The following is a 22,524-nucleotide window of genomic DNA, read 5'->3' as shown; positions in this document are numbered from 1 at the left end:
TTGAGGGATTCGTACGAAATGTGCCGATGCCTTACTCTTCACGGCGGCAGAAATAGCTTAGTTAAAACTTTCAAGAATAATGAGCCGCCGGGATTGGACCTTGTTGAAGTCACGGTATTGAAGCTTATTGATTGCTTGTAAGTTAATTCCCGGTCAGTTCATCAAACTTTTAAACGGGTGCCTCCACCCGTCTGTCAGTGGGGCGTCTTCTCCTCTATCTGGAAGGAGGGTTCACTTCGAATCCTTCTGAAAAGCGAGAATAAGGACGAGAGGGACCCGAAATCATATAGGCCCATCTGTCTCCTTTCCGTCATAGGGAAACTTTTCGAGAAACTTCTCAAAACTCGTCTCATGAACACATCATTGACGTCGGATAGGGTCTCTGATCGATAATTCTGGTTCATGCCCGGAAGGTCGACGAAGGATGCTGTTGTGGAGTTGCGGCGTATGGTTTCGACCTCCGAAAAGAGGTACGCTGTCGCGCTTCTCTTCGACATCTCTGGAGCCTTTGATAATGTCTGGTGGCCCCTTGTATTGGATAGCTTAAAAAAACGAAATTTTCAAAGTACTCCGGAGTTACTTTAATAGTCGAAAAGTTAAAATCACTTTTGGTTCCACGGAAGTTTCCAAGCGGGCTACGAGGGGTGTCCGCAAGGCTTCGTCTTCGGTCCGGCCTGCTGCCATCGCTCCGGTGCCGTTTTCAACTTGAACACGTCGCAGAACATAATGTAGTGCTCTTGGTGACATAGGGTACATTGGCCGCGTTTGCCTTCCGATTTCCGGACGTAAAGCACGCGCGACAAATGTCCAGAAGTCGCGCCCAATTTTGCGGAACTCGGTTCCGGCTTGGACGGTTGCAATGATTCGAGCGTGTGCAGCCGTCGGTCGAGGAACTGTATTAACTCCGCGTACGGCGGATCCGTTGTGTCACAGATCGCGCTCTCCCACTCGCCGCGGGATCGGGAGTTCAAGAAGTCGACCGCGAGGTGGACAAACAGGTCCTCGCCGCTCCATTATTGGTCGACCAATGCTCTCGAGCGAGCCGACTGTACTCAACACGCCGTGGTAAAGGTTGCGTAAATCTGTGCTCGATTTACCCTTTATCCGTTGAATTGCCGTAAACCTCGCAATGTACAATCGCACGAGCAGGCGCTTCTCATAATAGCCCGTGAGAAGCTTCCTTTCTGCGCGATCGAAATTCTCGCCTGTCGTGGGCAGAATGAAGAGCTCCGCTTCTCCTTTCAGGCACGCCTTCAGGTAATGGAATTTCTCGACGTTGGCGGCCGATTCATCTTTCCCTATGAGAGAATGGAAGAGGTCTCGGAACGACGCCAATCCTCATATAGCACGAAGAACTGAGGAAGTTGCTTTTCTCGGCTGTATCTCTCATATAAAGTGATGGATGCTCTTCCATCTTCTTAAAATTTTTCTCATTGCGAATCTTTTTCCTCTGGTCTACCAGCTCTTCGATCTGCTTGGATATAAGATCCTCTCTATCTTTTAGGCTCATTGCTTGAGGAAATGTCAGTATGGGGGCTGACACTCCGCCCAATGCGGAGTGTCAGCCCCCATACTGACATTTGTGCCCAATGCATTTCTTTTTTACCTCATTGGATTTAATACTTCCTTTAATAGGGGAAAAGTTCTATTTACTTGAGGGGTGAAGATACCTTGCCTGATGTGCAGACTCTGGGTAGAGTCTCTTTAGTGCTTACTTTAGTTTTAATATCTTCAACTATTCTTTTTAAATACGTAACATCTCTACGCAGTTGGGCTGTCTCTCGTTTGGCGATCTAAAGTTCCGCTGTTCCACGTTTTTCTTATGGAGGAATCCCGTTTCTCCTACGTCCTCGACTTTCTCCGCCAGCACTTTTAGGACTTCATTTAGCACATTGAGTCTACGTTTCATGTGCCTACTCAGGTCTCCTTATATGGAAGTGCCTACTCTTATAGTGTTAATATCCTCGAATCATTCTAGAGCCGTGGCCCTTAGTTGTGCAGCGGGAATCTCAGTTAGCTCCTCAAGTGTCGCAGGCACTTCTCGGAGCTGTGATTCAATTGTAGGTCCTGTCTTTCTCTTAACTTGTAATTTAGTATTCTTTTTAGTAGTTTTAGGTTTAGCTTCTGTTTCCGATCCAGTCAGGGTTCCAGTGCCCTCGGACTCCGTAGGCAATGGAGTATCTTGAATGGATTGCTGCGAGGCACTATTTTGTGCAGTATCTATGCCACTGAAACCCTGTACTGTTTTGGGCTGTTGTCCTCCCGAGTACATAGTTCCCGTGTAAATACTCCAGTTAAATTAATATTAGATACTTTGAACGTTTCCTTCTTAGCTTTGCGGGGTCTGACCGTTTTAAGGACCTGGAAACCGTGTTTCATAAAGGTGTAAGTAATAATTAATCCGGCTTGTCCGGTCATAGCTATATAGTCACGATATATCGTTCTCGAGGGAAAGAATTTTGTATTTTCGGATCAATCATGTATAAACTGGAGAATTTATGGTGTGGCAAGCCTTTTCCTTGTAAAGCATATCTGGTATCTAATAGAATAGACAAAATTACTTTATCTGGAGACCGTGACAAGACTTCGCGATTTTTTTTTCGGTATCTTATCGAGAAAGATGCGGGGCGAATCAAGTTTCGGTAATCGTGACGGGAAAAGCATAAAAATTTGCATAATACTGAGTGTACGCAGTACTAGAATCAGTTAGAGTTGAGACAAATTTAGACGCGTAGTAGCGAGAGCAAACGTGCGCAAATATACAGAAAACGGCAAAGAAGTCCATGGAAAAAGATGAAAATTTTCGATAGCGCGAGAGCAACCTGAAAAGACATTTTAAAGACGATTTTAGAGATCGCGTAAAAGACTTCCAAGCAGTGAGCGAGGAAGACAATAGAGATATAATTTAATATCAATTTCTTGGAAAATAGATTTAGTAAGAAAATATAATAGAATAAAATTCTGACGCGAGAGAGCCATTTTGAGATTCTACGGAAAAAAACTTTGATTCGTCAAAGCGCGGGGCAAGTTAATAGAAAAATCATAAAGTTTTCAAGTATTTCTAAAAAAAACACAGAAGAAATATCGTAAAAGAATTATACAAGTCGTGAATTGAGCTCAAAAAGGAGTCTGAATTAACGCGGAAAAACAGGAATTTTTTTTTCTTGAAATAAAAGCATTAAAATCATGACAATTGTCGCGAATAAATCGAGAAATGAGCGAAGTATCTCGAAAATTCGGATACGGAACAGGATCGAACGTATTGAACACGCGAGACGAGAAAAACAAAATCGTAAAGACAGTATCGGGAGGTGAACGATGGCAAGCGAGATAAGGAAGTTCGGAACAAACTTTGAAATCTGATATTACAAGGACAACGCGAGTTAGACGCAAAGCCGAGTAAAAAAAAGGGAACTACGAAACAGTTTGTAAATTATCCAAAACTTTTTTTTCTCTCTAATCGAAAAGAATATCTTTTTTATTTAATAACTTTAACGAATTCTTACCTGATATTATATTTGATGGTGATTTAGATTTATATGTGTGCATATTTTTTGTATGTACCTTTAATATCAAATGATAAAGCGCATTTAAAAGATATATTATTAAATATTAAATAAAACAATAGTAAAATAAAGTTAAAACAAAATAACAATAAAGTAGAATGAGAAAGATTGGAAATTTTTTTTTTGCAAAAGCATTTAGAAAGAATCAAATTAAATAACAGATTTTTTTACAAGTGGATAAAAACAAGGAGATTTGAAGTTATTTTATTGCATAAAGGTTCAAGAAGAGCTGAATTAAATAATCAATTTTGTCTTATAGTTAAACAACAATAAAAACAATGAGAAATAAATTAAAAGTTAATTAAGAAATTGTGCACCCGTAATAAAAATTTATTACGGGAAACAAATGCAAGGAGACAGCGAAGGAAGAAATAAAATTATTTGGCCCGAATAAAATACAAATTGAAAGATTACCTACCCATATAAATACAAAATATTAAAATTAAATTTCAGATACATATTATAATTGAAAAATTTATATATATATTGCGACGATTTTTTCCTTCGCGAGTTCGGAGCGTCCGCCATCGCGGTCTCTCCGTCGCGCGGATGTACCATTGCGCCGGCGAACAAGAGTACGATTCGCCGGTCAGGAGATACGGGAAAAAGAATCGTTAACAAAAACACAGGGAATCGAGAAATGGTTACACGTCGGGAGGGAACGGGATAGAAGGTGTTCCGCGCGTGCCGTGACGAAACTTTAAAACTCGCGAGAATTACAATTGGGCGCCAGATACAGTCTTGCACGTATTAATTTTCGTCAAATACGCGAGATAAGCTCGAAAAAGGCGCGAAGAAAGAATCCGATTTTGTCGCGGGCGGGCTAACCTAACGGTAGAGGGGCCGGGCGGATGTTGAACGCACACGATATAGAAGCAAGAGACGACACAGACAGAGCGACAAACACGCGAAAAAAAAATTAAATTCGTCAAGCGTAACAAAGAGATAACAGCTTTATTAATTTAGAAACGGTGCGTCCGAATGACAAACAAAGATAAACGGTGGTGTCGATAAATTTGCGGAAGCGAGACTGGGTGTTAGAAACGGCTTAGCATCACAAAAAATAAGACGCCGTTAAATCAGAGTCGATCGGGCCTGGGCCCAAGCGCAATTATACCCGGTCGATTATCGGACCCCCCGTGGATCGATAATATTTCGCTCGCTGTTCTGACATACCGTACAAGTACCGCATGCATCCAATGCACCCCTAACATGCACCGCGCAGATAGCTCGAAACGCTCCATACAATGTTACGCACCAACCGCGAAATCACTCGATCGCTAATCTACTTCAAGCGTGGGATTCGACACACATAAGCAGAATATTTCCACGCGAAACACACTCACACTCGACGACTAACCAAAGACATACAGGATCGCGAAAAACACTCACACTGCACAGCAGACTACTCACACATACCGGACTTAAACGCTAGACGGGCGAGGGATTTTGCGACTTCATATTACGCCGTATTACCGAGCCGCGATCTCCAGAGAGACGACTTATGCTGAATCTAACGCGCGGTAACAATAGAATCCGCGAAACCAATGATCCGGACGCTTCAGGGCTCGACTCGCTTGCCGACGGGGCCGTGTCGCCAATATAATTACGCTACAACGACGCGATAATCACTAAACTTCCGAGCGGAGCTCGAACGCAACACTAAATTACGGCCACGACGGCAGAACGACGCAATCCCGATATCGCGAATATGCGTGGCTACGATACGAGGGGATAACCTCACCGGTAACGCAGTTCTCTCCTTGGGAATCCCGTTTAGTATTGACCACAGTCATTCATATCGACCGCTATTTAGGGTTTTTTACTAGATTTACCAATCAGAGGGTTTTGTAGTCGATATTAACGTGGCTAATTGAGAGCCTAGTGTGCGATAAGTTGTGCGCAAATATTTTTAAATGTCATGACAAGCATGCATGGTTATATCATTTTATTTGTAATACTTAACACCATAATCTTCTATTTCATTATAAATTTTATTTGTAAATATGTTTAAATATGTTTTATTTGTAAATATTGTAAATATTTTTTTGCAAATATGTTGCATATTGTATATGAAGTAAATTGAGAAATGTGTTGTTTTATATGACTTAAAATATGTATTTTTGTATGTATTTTTTGTATGTAATTTTATTTTAATTTTTTTGGCATATCTCTTATATTATTGTTTTGAACATTTTTTTACGACATGAGAAAATTTTCGTATTACTTTTTAAGAATATTGGATTAGAAAGAAGATATTAAAGAATATAATTTTTTTTTTAGTAAATAAATGGAGACTGAGCATAAATCAATGCTTTAATAAGCAATTATTTATTCATTATTAGTTATTCATTAATAATCAGTTATTCATTAATATACCTGATCCTTAACTTTTATATATTTGCTGAGTTTAAATATAATTAATTATTAATGTATTAGGCACTAATTTTTGCTGAGCGTGATCAAAGTACTTATATTTTTATTTATTATGTTTCCAGATGGAAATTATAGAAGGAAAACGAAATGGATCTCAATTGTATGTTTATAACAATTATACTTATTATAGGGATAATAGATATAATCATATTTATCGGTGCTCAAAACGCAGAACTGAGAAATGTTCTGCGGTCTTACGGAAAGAAGGAAAATTAATTTTTTTGGATGTATTGCACAATCATCCGAAAGAGCCATATATTATAGAAATTGGCAATATGAAAAGAGAAATGATTAAATTAAGCAAAGAAACAACATGTAACGATGCATCCCCCATCATTCCCGACACGTCACCCGTCGGAAGTCTGCCGCCCGGCGAACACCAGCCGGGCAGGGGCAGAGGTGCTTAGCGCCCACTTTAAATACGAAAACAATGTTTATGACAAACACCGCCGTTAGTGTTTGTCATAAACAAAGCGAGCGCCGAACGGCACCGAACGTTTCCGGCGAATGCCGATCGCCGAACGCGCGCTGCCGGAGGTCCGCGTCGTCTCCCCCACCCCAAGGGGGATGCGAATGGCGCGGGTGTCACGCTCGCTTCGGTAGGGTATAAAAAGCCCTACCGAACTCCAGACCGTACCAGACCGGCACCTGAATCCGCTCGAGCAGTACGCTCCGAGACAATTCCAGGAAAATCGATCCTCACGTCAAACAGACAGTAAACCGGAGGTTGACGCGTTCGCAGCCTCCGCCGAGTATTCTCGGCTATCTGTTCTCAAGACGAATCCCGTTTTAACACACATCCGTACAGGACAGAGAGTGGACGAGTTCGCCGCTTTCCTCGAGGATTCTCGAGCCTCTACGGTCCGATCACCTGACCATCCGGACTCCGCGCACAGACGCATCCCACGATCGTTGTCTGGGGACACGCGCCGCGTCACCAACGCCGACGCATACACCCGACTGCAGGCCTGACACCCTGCAGTCCGCGCCGAACATCCAGCCGCACGCAATACGCGTTTGAACTCACGTATCTCGCACGATATCAAATTGCGAGATATCGAAATACTGACACGCGGTGTCAATACACGCCCGCCCTACCGCGCGCACCTCGCATCAACAAACGCGAGACGACAACACGCGCCTGTCTCATCGCACGCGCCCCGCGCCACCAGCCGGGCCATTTAACTAGACGCGAAAAAACCTTGTCTAGATCGGCGTCATAACAGTGCGTACGCTTGTCACAACTCATAACATTGTAACTGACTCATTTATCGATTGTAAGTTGACCATTGCCTCGAGTGGCGAATAAACGACGTACACAACAACTCACGTCCGTTGCGTTTCAACCCACTTCACGAATCCTGATCCCGATTGCGCTGTCCGCGCGCACGCGAAACCGCACGTGAAGCGGCCCGTTACAAACAAAACCTTTCAAAATTATTTTTGATACTATTTGCCGCACTAATTTGTTAACTAGTGCATACATTTCATATAATAATGTAAAAATCATATTAAGTCGTGAAAGAGCAAAATCACGCCCAAAGATTCAAAATGATTTATATTCTTTGCACCAGCAATTAGAGATATATGAACCTACACAAAGCGTCTATAAAGGCTGTGCAATATCAATTGACAACAAAATGGCACTTATTTTTAGTAATGACGCATTATTAAAGTTATTATCTGAAGCAAGTGAAATATTTGTAGATGTACATTTTCTGTAAGTATTACACACCCATAGTATATATGTATATATATATATATATATATATATATATATATATATAGTATATATATATATATATATATATATATATATATATATATATATATATATATATATATATATATATATATATATATATATATATATATGTGGACTTCCGTTTCCGGTGTCAAGTAGTGTCAGGTGTGCTTCGAGGTGGTTTGACGTGTGTGCTTTGCAGGTTGTAGAGAGTTAAAGGGAGGAGTGGAAGAGGAGTAAGTGTGATAGTGTGGAAGCGTGAGTATGAGAGACTGTGGAGAGGTGAAGGGTGAAAGTGGAGGCAAGGCGTAAAGGCGAATATAAGGTTATAAAAGGAGGTGCGGGATAGTGACAGAGGCCATAGAGTATAGATAGTGGAAAGCGCAGAGCGGATTAATGGATAGCGACGGAGTTTCAGAGTGAGAGAACAAGATGGCAGTCATGAAAGGGAAGGAAAGAAGAGGTAGCATGGAAATGTAGAGGAGCATTGAAAGAAAAGGGAGGATAGTTGGGAAGGAGAAAGGATAAATAGGAAGAATGGATAATGAAAGATGTGGAGGGAGGATGGATAGGGAGAAGGAGAATTGATGAGAAGCTGAAATTGGAAATGAGGAGTTAATGAATGAGATGAGAGGCATGAAGGGGTGATGAAGGGAAGAAATTAGAAAAATGAAAGAGGAGATCAAGGAGGAAATAGGAGATGGAAAGAGATGGAAGGAAGAAAGAGAAGATGAGAGATGGAAGGAAATGAAGGAAGAATAGAAAGGAAGGAAAGGAATAGGAGGAGGAGGAGGAAGGAATAGGGGAGTAAATGAAGAGATAGGGAATAAAATGAAAAAGTTGGAAAATAGAATGGAAAAGGAGAAAGGGAGGAAAGAAGGAATGGAAGGAGTGGAGGAAAGAAGTGAGAAGAAGGATAGATGGAAGATGGTAGAGGATGGAATGGAAGATGGAGATAGGAAGGTGGAAGGAAGGAAATGGAAAGAAGAAGAGATTTGAAATAGAAGAAACTTGAAAGGTGGAAAGAAAGAATGGAGGATTGGATGGGAGGAAAGGAATGAATGAGATAGAAGGGATAGTAGGAGAAGAAGGGAAGGAGGAATGGATAGGGATGGAAATAAGAATAGATGAGAAATGGTGGAGGTGGAAGGAGGAAGGAATGGAAGAGAATGGAAAGGAGGAGGAAAGGATGGAATGGTGGATAAGAAATATGGAAGGATGGAGATGGATGAGATGGATGATGGAATGGACAGAAAATGATGGATGGATCGAGGAGATGGATGGATGAAGGAATGGAAGAATAAGAAGGGGTAATGGAGATGGATAGAATAAGAAAGGAATAGAGGAGGAAATGAAGACAAAAGATGGAAAGGAATGAAGGAGGGAAATGGAGAGGGAGATGGAGGAAGGAATGAATGGAGAGAAAGGAAGAATGGAATGGAATAGCGGAGAATGAGATGGAATGGAAGAGGAGGAGATGGAAAGGAAGGAAGAAGGACAATGGAATGGAAAAGGAGATGGAATGGATGCAATGAAGGGGAAGTGGAATGGAATGGATGGAATGGAGGATGGAATGGATAGATGGAAGAAGGATGGAATGGTGGAGGTGATAGATCTGGATCATCATCAATCATAGCTTGGATAAAGGAGTGGAAGGAAGGAAGATGGAATGTGGAAGAGGGAGGAAGAATGGATGGACGAAGGAAGGTAGGAAAGAAGATGGAAGTGGAGGAGAATAGGAGATAAGAAGAGAGGATATGATGGAAGGAGAAGAAGAGATATGGAAGGAAGAGAATGAGAAGTGGAGATGGATGGAGGAAAGAAGGAAGAGAAGGAAAAGATGGATAGAGGGAAAGAAGGAAGAGAAGGAAAGATTGGGAGATGGAATGGAGGGAAGAAGAGAAGAGGTAAGAAGAAGAATGAAGATATAAATGGAGGAATGGATGGTATAAGAATGAATGGGGATGGAGAGTAGTAGTGGAGGATGGATGGATGGATGAGAAGAGCTAGGGAATGGATAAGCAGTGGAAGGATAGAAGGATAGGGGTGGATGGAATGGCGGAGGTATGGAATGGAGGGAGAATGGAGGAATGGATGGAGAATGGAAGAGTCTGGAAGGGAGTGGGATGGATAGAGTGAAGTGAAGAAGGGAGGGAGAGGGAGAAGAGTAGGGGTGTCGCTGACTCCGACGCTTTATAAGGTGTACGCCTCGGTGCTGGCAGGCAGATTGAGCGATGAGGTGGAGAAACTTGGATTAGTATAGCTAGGATTGGTACCGCAGAATCAGACGGGTTTCAGGAAGGGGTTAGGGATGATGGACAACATATTCGTGCTGAATTACTTAATGAATAAGCAGTTGAGCAAGAAGAAAAGAAAATTAATGGCGTTTTTCATAGATCTCAAAGCAGCTTTTGATTCGGTGGATAGGAGGAAATTGGTAGAAGCGATGAGAGAGAGGAGGGTGAAAGAAGGGCTGGTCAGAAGGAGTGAGGATATTTTGAGGGAGACTAGAAATAGGGTGAGAAGGGGAAAGGATTTGGGAACAGGATTTTGGACAGGAAGAGGAGTAAGGCAGGGGTGCCCATTGAGCCCGCACTTGTTCAATTTGGTAACGGCTGACATGGAAGAGGTAATGAGTAGAGGAGGATGGGGAGGGGTTAAGTTAGGGGGGATAAAGATTTATACTTTGGCATACGCGGATGATGTGGTTTTGATGGCGGAGGAGGAGGATGGGATGAGGAGTATGATTGAGAGGCTAGAGAGCTATCTGGAAAAGAAGGGGTTGGAGTTAAATGTAGGGAAGTCGAAAATATTAAGGTTTAGGAAAGGAGGAGGGAGAGAAAGGAAGGTAAGCTGGAAGTGAAAAGGGAAGATGATAGAGGAGGTAAAAGAATTCTCTTATTTGGGTTTTGTAATGCAGAGGAATGGAGGACAGGAAGCACAGATAAGAGATAGGTTAAGGAAGAGTGCTGCTGTAATGGGTCATATTTGGGATTAGGAATAGGAATTGGAGAACGATTAGGAATCGTCAATCGCTGGTATGGACGGTGATATGGTATAAGGTGGAATTGGGGATGGAGAGAGAAAGAGTCGGACTCAGGAAAGTCGTAGATGGATGAGGGTGGAATCGAGAACAGCAATGGACATGGAAGAATTGCAGAAGGAGAAATCGAGAGGAAGCCTGCAGAAAGGCGTGGAGGTTCAAGGATGGAGGAAAGTAAAGAAGTAATGTAGAGAGATGGAAGGAGAAGATCGGAGGATTATCGAAGTCAGAGGTCATGGGTTCTTGAAGACAGAGTATGGACATAACGTGAAGCAATCGAAATCGCATCTGTGAATAGAGGACATTGAGATGGATCGAAGGAACGTCGGACAGGATCAGAAGTCAAATACAATCGAGGCATCAAAAGTCGGATCGAGAATGGCAATCGTCGAGATGGATCTGAGGATCGGATCAGGTACAGGTCGAGATAGAGAATGCAGAGAAAATCAGATCAGATAGAATCGAGATGGAGAGAGAGAGAGGATTGATGTGGGAGTGTGAATGAGAGGTGTGAAAGGATTGAATATATGATATGAGCCAGAAGCGGAGGTCCCAAGCTAGAATAGGGCAAATAGCGTGTGTGTGTGTATAGGTAGAGATAGTTAGAGATTAAGTAATGTAAGTTAGAATTAAGTTAGTTGTAAGCTAGTGTTAAGATAGATGTAAGTATTATGTACTATGTAAGTACTATGTAAGAGTCTGTAACCCTAAGGGGAGTCAATCAATTATATCTATCTATCTAACTATATATATATATATATATAGTATCTATCTAACTATCTATATATATATATATATATATATAGTTAGATAAATAGATATAATTTATTGACTCCCTTAGGGTTACAGACCCTTACATAGTGTATATATATATATATATATATATATATATATATATATATTTAAGGGAGAGAGAGAGAGAGAGAGAGAATACGATAATAATAATAATTTTTATTATAAAATGATCTTTGTCCTCTTTGTTTTTATAGATATAAGAATTAATAGGTATGGATGATAGAGCGCCCTAGATGAGGCGCACAGTGGAAACACGGAGATTTCGAACGCCCTGAGAGAGGTGTGCGTTGATGGAGGATGTTGTGGATGAGGATCAGATCTATTAGATAAGTTTTCCTTTATCAATTTGCTTTATTTGCAATGTGTATATAATTTAATTAGAATAATTACGGGTTGTGCAATATTTACAGGTGGATATCGTGACGTTAATTACTAGAGTGCGGTTGACGACATCGGTAACTGCATTGAGAGGACCCGATGCGGATTTGAACAATTTATTATGTATTAATTGGATGAGAACAGGCCGGGTAATTTCGATACTTACAGTGTATGTATACGTAGTTTCAATCTGGATCTTTAGACGTCTGAATATAATATTGAAATATATTGCACTGATTCTATTGAGTCACTGCGTTAATAAAATAACTAACTTTATAATTAGTATAATATGACTTTATGGTTTTAATTTCACATTGAATCTTTACGGACAAATCGAATGTAACGACTGACTGCGGATCACTAACTTCACTCGACTTCTCTGATTACTACTGTTCGCTCGACTTCTGCTTCTCTTCTTCACTCGACTTCACTTCTCTTCTTCACTTCACGACTGTTCTACAAGACTCTTTCCTTCACTGCTTGATCGCCTCACATATATACAGGGTTCTCCCTGTATATATCTCTTCCTTCGTATATATATATATATATATATATATATATATATATATATATATATGCGTGTCTGTAATTAAATATATAATCGATATTTATATAGCTTACTATTTAAGTTTTAATCGTCAAATTCTATTTGTGAACAATATGTATATATCTCTTTTAAGTTTAGTATTTTTACGTTGTCACTGTATCTATAAGAGGAAAGATATAAATTTCGTACATATATATGCAACAATAACGTGCGTATATGTATACACATATTTATGTACAATGATAAGGAGTATCCATTTACATTAGCACATAAATGCATATCGCTCACATATATATGTACATATGTACTGTGACGTTGCCGTCCCGCGCACGTCCGCCGGATCCCTCTCCGATCGCTGAGCGCGGAAAACGCATCCGCGCCAGTCTCAAAACATTAGAGCCGTACCGAAATCTCCAGAGGGGCGTTATTTGTCGGATATATTTCATTTTTAATTATGATATTATTTCCTTATTTCGATACGACACGGGAGCCTTACCGGAGAAGCGAACACGGCCGCAGCAAAAACAAAGATAACAACAACTTGGAAGAGGACCTTCGGGAGGACGAAAGAAAAACAGCAAAGGAATTATCAACCACCGAATTCAGCAGCGTGGCGAGAAGTGCGAGAGGACGAGGAGGATCCTCGCGCCTCGACGCAGGACCGTGCGAAGACGTATCCCGAAGGATCCCGAAGGAGCTTCACCGCCGCGAGACACAGCGGGAAAAAGAGGAGGTCGGCGAGGGACACCGTTGCGTTCCTCGTTTCCGAGATCCCGGCGGAACTCGCCAAGGCCCTCTCCGAAGGGCCCCGTGGAAAATATATTGATCGCGATCTCGAGTGTGCGCGCGCCCCCGGTACGATCATGAGCGTGCCGTCAGGCAGTGGCCTCGCGTGTTATCGCGTGATTGGCCGTGATAACACGCACCCCGGTTGCGCATCCCCGGCTGGCCCGGCGTTACCGATTCTAGATCGCGGTGCTCCCGGGTCAGACGCGAGCGTGAGAAGGCGTGAGACGTATCGAGGCGAGAAAAAAGTCGAGAGTGATTCTGTGAAGCGTGAGCGAGAGCGAGGAGGGATCCCGGCCGAGAGATAAGCGGGTGCGAGGGATAGCGGCAGGACCTCGAGAGGCCGAACAGGGAGAAGCTGCCGAACCCCCGGATTCTCGAAGGAAGATCATCGTTACCAGTGAGGTTATCCCGCCATAAGTAGCCACGCGCGATCGCGTTCGGAATCCTTCGTTCTGCCGTCGTGGCCGCGATTTCGCGTTATTTGTGCGTTCGAGCTCGACTCGAAATTATTGGTGTTTATCGCGTTAGCATTAGCGAAATTGCGATTGTGACACGGCCACGTCGGCAAGCGAAGCAAGCCCCGAAGCGTCTGGATCATTGGTTTCGCGGATTCGATTTATATCGTGCGGTAGAGTCAGCGTAAGTCGTCTCTCTGGAGATCGCGGTTCGATAATACGGCGTAATCTGATAGTCGCGAAATCTGTCGCCCGTCTAGCGTCTAAGTCCGGTATGTGTGAGTAGTCTGTCGTGCTGTGTGAGTGTGTTTCGCGATTCTGTATGTCCTCGGTTAGTCGTCGAGTGTGAGTGTGTTTTGCGCGAAAATAATTCGGTTTATGGGTGTCGAATACCTCGTTCGAAGTGGATTAGCGATCGAGTGAATTCGCGATTACTGCGTAATAGTGTATAGAGCGTTTCGAGCGATGTCTGCGCGGTGCATGTTAGAGGTGCACTGGATGCATGTGGTACTTGCATAGCATGTCCGAACAGCGAGCGGAATATTATCAATCCACGAGGGGTCCGATAATCGACCTGGTATAATTGCGCTCGGGCCCCGGCCTGACCGATTATGATTTAACGGCGTCTTAGTTTCGGTGGCGTTAAGTCGTTTCGAACATCCAGTCTCGCTTCTGCAAAATTATCGACATCGGGCATAACTCCGTTTATCTTTGTTTATCATTCGGACGCACCGTTTCTAAATTAATAAAACTGTTATTTATTTATTACGCTTGACGAGTTTAGTTTCGTTTTTACGTGTTTGTCGCTCTATCTGTGTGGCCTCTTGCTTCCATATCGCGTAAATTCAACATCCGCCCTGCCCCTCTACCGTTAGGTGAGCTAGTCCGCCCGTGACGAAATCGACTTCTTTCTTCGCGTCTTTTTCGCGTTTATCTCGCGTATTCGACGAAAATTGATACGTTCAAGACCGTATCTGGCGCCCAATTGCAATTCTCGCGAGTATTAAAGCTTCGTCACGGCACGCACGGAACATCTTCCATCCTGTTCCTTCCCGGCGTGTAACCCTTTCTCGATTTCCTTGTGTTTTTGACGACGATCGACCCTTTTCTCATATCTCCCGACCGGCGAATCGTACTCCCGTTCGGGCCGGCGCCACGAACCATCCGCGCGACGGAGAGATCGCGACGGCGGACGCGCTCCGAGCTCGCGAAGGGAAAAGTCGTCGCAGTACATATATACACATGCACATACACATATGTACTTGAGAGTTCTCTGAATAAAATAATAGTTTAATCTTCCTTGTAACTAAACTATTATTCATTACCATAATCTCACCTCACACTTCATTGCATATCTGTTATATTCTCCAGTATATTTTATTATATTACATGAGGCACTCTTAACTTTTGTGAACAAATCTTTTTTGCACGATTAATATTGTTTTATCTCTTTTATGCTTCTGTGATTATTAAGGAATATCTTGTAATATAATTAAGTTTTATTGAAATAGAAAAATCATAACATATCCGTATATACTAATGAATCGAAATTATCTTAAAAGTTGCAATATGTGTGTGACACGTATACGAGAATGAATATTAAGGAGGTTGCAGTTTATTATACATGTATATATACACATACATATATATACATATATATATACATATATATATATATATATATATATATATATATATATATATATATAGGCACATACATAAGTGTGTGTGTTGATCGTTGGACTAGAATATTAAATCAATTAATATTTGTATGACTTAGTTTGTAGAACTGTGCTATATACATGAACATTAAATATTTGATAACGCACGCTTGTGTTAAAGAATTACAGTTGCACATACATATACACACACATCTACATACGTCATTACATACGTATTATTATTATGTGTATTTATGTGTCTTAGAATTGGAAAATTGTAATATATACATTTATACACAGTGAGAAGTACATATAGGCATGTGAACATTGAGTTGAATAAAATTATCGGATATCTGTATTTGTGTATATTCACTTTTGTTAGACTGCTTCCAATTCGATTGCAAATAATTATCGTAATTAATTTGTCATAATAATAAGGTTCACATATCCATAATTGTAATTGAAATATAAAGATTTGAATTAATAGAAACTTGAATTAACCGAATCGTGACGTATATATAAAGTTTTCATATAGATACGTGTTTCCACGCATTCATTATGCATTAATTTACGGATTATGCAATTCGTATTCAGTGTGATCGGCGCATGTCGCTAGAGCTCGTGTCGGATTGGCTGGCGCGTGCGTGCCTCAAAATGGCGGCACAGTTGGCTATGCTGTGTCGTGGAGCGGCATATATTACTCTTGGGTTGGCTGCACTGCCTGTCACTTTAGCATGATGCGTTGTTTACATCAGTTAAGCGGGGAGCACACACTTTTGCATAAGCGCATAACCATAAATATAAAGAAATTGAATAGCTGAAATGTTTTTTATTAAAAAATTTGACAACACTATTAATTCCCAAAAAGATACAGAGAATTTAAACAACATATACGATAAATTAATAAAGGTCGTTTAGTTGATCTCAGTATTCGAAACATAGTGGTTGACACAATGTCAGTTTGACATTTCGATTTTTCTCTTTCTACTTTTTAATTATAACGTAAGTTGCTTAATCCTATTTTTTTTCTTTGTAACATGACTATCATTATTTATTGTATTGTAATTTTAGTTTCACTTGATAAGGACCATAACCATATGGTCGAAACGTCTGGCGACATTTTTAAAATTAAACATAATAAAGAAATTGATTGGTCCACAAATGTATGCATAAGAAAATGAACCAATCAATTTCCTTATGTTTATTGTTATGCGTTTATGCAAAAGTGTGTGCTCCTCGCTTTAGGCCTGCGGTATCGACGAGTTAATTACTTATTAGCGAGTGTCACGAACATTGGATTGTCGTAAGCGTGAAATTAACTGTGTAACGTGTGGTAAAGAGTGGTTATACTCGCATTACGTGTTATCGCGTGTGAATGATTATGCGGTGTCTCTTAACCTTTATGTCTGTGCGATTTTTGTTGGCGCAGAAAAATTAATGTTGCAGGATGGCATCGAGCTTTAAGCGACGGTGCCATGTAACAAGCGTTATAAAAAAAATGGTACAGGACTTTTCTTTTCAGAATAACAATCTCTACCTTTCCTTAAAGGGTGTTGCGTGAATTTTCGGACACCCTGTATATTGCATGTACAAGGATAATTTTGTTTTGTAGAACAGGAAATTATAACAAATCAAAAAATTGATTATTCTCGCTTGCGAAATAATATACGACCACGCACACGATTTAATAAACAAAGAAATATTCAAACTAAAAAAGGACAAAGTGCTCTTATAAATTGAGATATTTCTTTAGAACATTTTTTGCGTATGTTTTCACGCTTTAATCAATATTGTCAGCAACCAGAATTACTACCTGAAGGTAAATATTAATATAACGTTTTTTATTAAAATGTATATTCATTATTTTAAATAGATTTTAAAATATTTTCTAATTTTTTTCTAATAATTATTTATAAAAACTTTTAAATTGTATGTAATACTTTATTGATTGCAGGAAACGATCACGAAGAAATAGATGCGAATTTACTTTCAGATAGAATTCCAGAATCAGGTCAATATGAATTATCTAGCTTAGTATAATAATTATAGTGTACAAAGATGCAGCTTGAGTAATAAATTACAATCTTTTTATCTTATTCCATGTTTAGTTGAAACTAGACATACTCAAAATTTTAATCGAAGACGACAACATCATTCGCACAATAGTTTAAGGCAAGAGGAAATTTCTTCATCTCCATTGAATCTTCAGGTAAAATTGCATTTCAAAGAAAATGAATAATTTAAAAAATTAGACAATTATAGTAAATCATGATATAAATTTAACTTTTCTACTAAATATTTTATAAAAAATTCTTTAACGCTATTATCTTATTTTTCATTTATTGTAAATTCAAGTTAAATTCATAAATATTTTAACAGTAAAAAATTTTTAAAGCTATATCTTAGCTATTTGTATTTAAATATAAAAAATTTTTATATTTTTGTAATTAAAAAAATTCTCAGTTACAATAGTCTTGTATTACCAATGCAATATAAAAAGTGCCCAATTTATAGTTACATATTCAAAATATCTCTTTTTTATAGAATATACATATCTTAGAAAAAAATTTTAGACAAGTTTTATGATATAAAGTAATGTATTTAGTCGTATTAAAATGGGGTGTGTGAAGTTGGCACCCCTATGTTACGATACCATAGTTCTGTTTAGAGTTCTGAATTATTTAGAACAAAAGAAAAAGTTCTTGATAATTTTTATAAAGAGTTCTGTCCATTATAACAATAAAAGCAGAGTTTGAAAAATAGGGGTGCCAACTTCACGTTTTTAGACATATCAAAATTAAATAGTTCTGAGCATAGTTCTGATGTTTTTTTGAATAGTTATATAGTTCCTAATACTTTTTTGCAAGAGTTCTGCAGTTTTTAGTTTTAAAAATTGACTTCAAACATCAGAGATATATTTTCGAAATTTCGAGTTCTGATCAAAAATATCGAAGTTCTGAATTATATTCGATAAAACAAATATAATCGCGAAAACCGCATGGTCTTAGCTATTATAGTTACCGAAATACCGATTTTTTAAAATTAATATACTTTTGTAAAAAATTTTGGAAATCTCGAGTTCCGACCGAAAACATCAGAGTTCTAAATTACATTCGATAAGACAAATATAATCGTGAAAACCGCATGATCTTAGCTATTATAGTTATCGAAATATCGATTTTTTAAAATTAATATACTATTGTAAAAAAATTTTGGAAATCTCGAGTTCCGACCGAAAACAGCAAAGTTCTAAATTACATTCGATAAGACAAATATAATCGTGAAAACCGCATGGTCTTAGCTATTATAGTTACCGAAATACCGATTTTTTAAAATTAATATACTTTTGTAAAAAATTTTGGAAATCTCGAGTTCCGACCGAAAACATCAGAGTTCTAAATTACATTCGATAAGACAAATATAATCGCGAAAACCGTATGGTCCTAGCTATCATAATTACCAAAATAATGATTTTTTTAAATTAATTACTTTTATAAAATAAATTTAAAAATTACAAGTTCTGATCAAAAACGTCGGAGTTTTAAATTACATTTGATAAGACAAGTATAATCGCGAAAACCACATGATCTTAGCTATTATAGTTACCAAAATATCGATTTTTTAAAATTAATATACTTTTATAAAAAAATTTTGAAAATCACGAGTTCTGACTGAAAACAATAAAATTCTATATTACATTTAATAAGATAAGTATAATCGCGAAAACCGCATGGTCTTAATTATTATAATTGTCAAGATAGCGATTTTTAAAATTAATATATTTTAACGAAAAATTGTAGTAAATACAAGTTCTAGTAAGAAATCTTATAATTCCGAACTATATTCGATAAAACAAGAAAGAAAAAAAGTACAGATTTTATAACTCTATTATTTTATTATAACATAGTTTCTTAGATATCGCGTTTTAACTATACTTTATATACAATATATATATTGAAAATTTCTATTTCTGATAAAAAATGATAGAGTTCCGAATCAATGTTAGATGAATCAGGAAAAATAAATATTTTATATCCATTTCTAAAAAAAATTTTTAACGAGTCAAAGTGTTAGAAAAAATTTCAAAAGAATACATACAGATGTTGTCTGATTTGACTTAAATAAAGACAATTAAATATTAATGCTTCAATATACTAAATTATTAATTTTAAGTTTTTCTGCTCTTCTTTCTCTCAAATATCAATTAATAACTGGTTATAAAGAAAAATATTGAAACACAATCAAACAATACGTATGCATTAACGATGTCATATAAAAACAATTGAAAATCATTCATTGTAGTAGTTTCACGTCTAGCAGCAACAATACGATATAAAAATAAATTAATTTTAAAAAATCGCTATCTTGACAATTATAATAATTAAGCCCATGCGGTTTTCACGATTATACTTATCTTATCGAATGTAATCTAGAACTCCGACGTTTTTTATCAGAACTCGTAATTTTTACATTTATTTTATAAAAGTAATTAATTTAAAAAAATCATTATTTTGGTAATTATGATAGCTAGGACCATGCGGTTTTCGCGATTATATTTGTCTTATCGAATATAATTTAGAACTCTGCTGTTTTCGGTCGGAACTCGAGATTTCCAAAATTTTTTTACAAAAGTATATTAATTTTAAAAAATCGATATTTCGGTAACTATAATAGCTAAAATCATGCGGTTTTCACGATTATATTTGTCTTATCAAATGTAATTTAGAACTCTGCTGTTTTCGGTCGGAACTCGAGATTTCCAAAATTTTTTACAAAAGTATATTAATTTTAAAAAATCGGTATTTCGGTAACTATAATAGCTAAGACCATGCGGTTTTCGCGATTATATTTGTTTTATCGAATATAATTCAGAACTTCGATATTTTTGATCAGAACTCGAAATTTCGAAAATATACCTCTGATGTTTGAAGTCAATTTTTAAAACTAAAAACTGCAGAACTCTTGCAAAAAAGTATCAGGAACTATATAACTATTCAAAAAAACATCAGAACTATGCTCAGAACTATTTAATTTTGATATGTCTAAAAACGTGAAGTTGGCACCCCTATTTTTCAAACTCTGCTTTTATTGTTATAATGGACAGAACTCTTTATAAAAATTATCAAGAACTTTTTCTTTTGTTCTAAATAATTCAGAACTCTAAACAGAACTATGGTATCGTAACATAGGGGTGCCAACTTCACACACCCATTAAAATGTTAAATTTGGGTTAGGTTAGATTAGATTATTAAGATCGAGTCAAGGTCAATACATACACACTTTGATTTTTTAAATATAGGAACTCTTATTTTTTATTTTACAAATTATTTTTTTTCATTCATTATATTCTGCATATAAAAGTGTTGAGATAATTATCGAAAAGTAAATACTATGAGATATTGCACATTTTATTCTGATATTTTTTCATATAAATGAGTAATACCTCGTAACACTCTGATAATTTTATTTTAATACTTTTATACATAGAATGGGACGGAAGCGGAATCGATCGATACATTTTTTGCATGTAATTAGATCAATATAATTGCAAAATACAATCAAATTTTTAAAAATATTTCTATGTTTTTTGCATTAATTGATTTCTTTTTTTCGTCATAATAAAAATATTGAAGTAAGATTGTCGAAAAGCAAAAGTACTTTTTAAATTTTTTACATTTTATGCTAAAAAATATCAAAGATTTTATAAAGTATTCACTTTTCAATGATTTTATTTTAATATTTTTACATGTTTGAAGAGTGACAAGTAAAATAAATTTATGTTTTAAAAAATAAAAGTTCTTATTTAAAAAATCAAAGTTGACCTTTATCTAATCTTATTGTTAGTGATGCAACCCAAGATAAAACTGTTAACACGATTAAACATTGCTTTGTACCCTATGACTTTTGTCGGAAACTTTTTTTAAAATATATCAGAGGAGATATTTTGCTCTATCACTTAAAATAGATACCCTATATAATTTCTAGATTGCAGATTTTATGCAAATGTATATTTTTATTGAGTTAAAATAAAGAACTAGAATTTTGATAAATAGCATATACAAATCATGTGCATATGTTAATTTTACTGTATTGGTGATATAATAATTCGAAATACAAAAATTCATGTGGATTCTATGTAAAATGCATTTTTGTATAAACATCCGCAATAATAATTATAAAATAATTTGATTGGGATATCTCTGCATTAAATTATTATTAATATAGGGTGTCCCAAAAGTCCCAGACCGGTAAAATATCTAAAAAATAAAACATTTTTGAGAAAAATGTTTCAAATAAAAATTGTAAGTTTTAAAAAGTCTATTTATTAGTCTTCTTAGTTTGACCTTGGCGTTTTTCAAGGTCATTTCAGCCTAACTTTATAATTCTATTCTATTATATTTATAATTCTTGGGTTTAACCACATAACTAAATTTTGACTAAATATTTTCGAAATACTACGATTATTAACCATTTAGAATTATTATTAAAATTAAACTATTATTATTACATTTCTCTTCTAGTTCTCTCTCACTCTTTCACTCTCTTTATCGGTCACCAAGGGTCGTTCGCATTTTGCGGAGCTACCCGTGACTCTCTCAAGCGGGGAGCACACACTTTTGCATAAGCGCATAACAATAAACATAAGGAAATTGATTGGTTCATTTTCTTATGCATACATTTGTGGACCAATCAATTTCTTTATGTTTATGGTTATGAGCTTATGCAAAAGTGTGTGTTCCCCGCTTCACTCTCTCACTCTCTTTATCGGTCACCAAGGGTCGTTCGCATTTTGCGGAGCTACCCGTGACTCTTTCACTCTCTCACTCTCTTTCCGTCACCAAGGGTCGTTTGCATTTTGCGGAGTTACCCGTGACTCTCTCACTCTCTCACTCTCTTTATCGGTCACCAAGGGTCGTTCGCATTTTGCGGAGCTACCCGTGACTCTCTCACCCTCTCTATCAGTCACCCAGGGTCGTTCGCATTTTGCGGAGCTACCCGTGACTCTATCACTCTCACTCTCTCATCCTCTCTTTATCAGTCACCAAGGGTCGTTCGCATTTTGCGGAGCTACCCGTGACTCTCACTTTCTTTATCAGTCACCCAGGGTCG

This window comes from Cataglyphis hispanica, chromosome 3 (genome assembly GCF_021464435.1).
Source record: "Cataglyphis hispanica isolate Lineage 1 chromosome 3, ULB_Chis1_1.0, whole genome shotgun sequence".
NCBI classification, from domain to species: Eukaryota; Metazoa; Arthropoda; class Insecta; order Hymenoptera; family Formicidae; genus Cataglyphis; species Cataglyphis hispanica.
Note: the sequence above shows the minus strand (reverse complement) of the source record.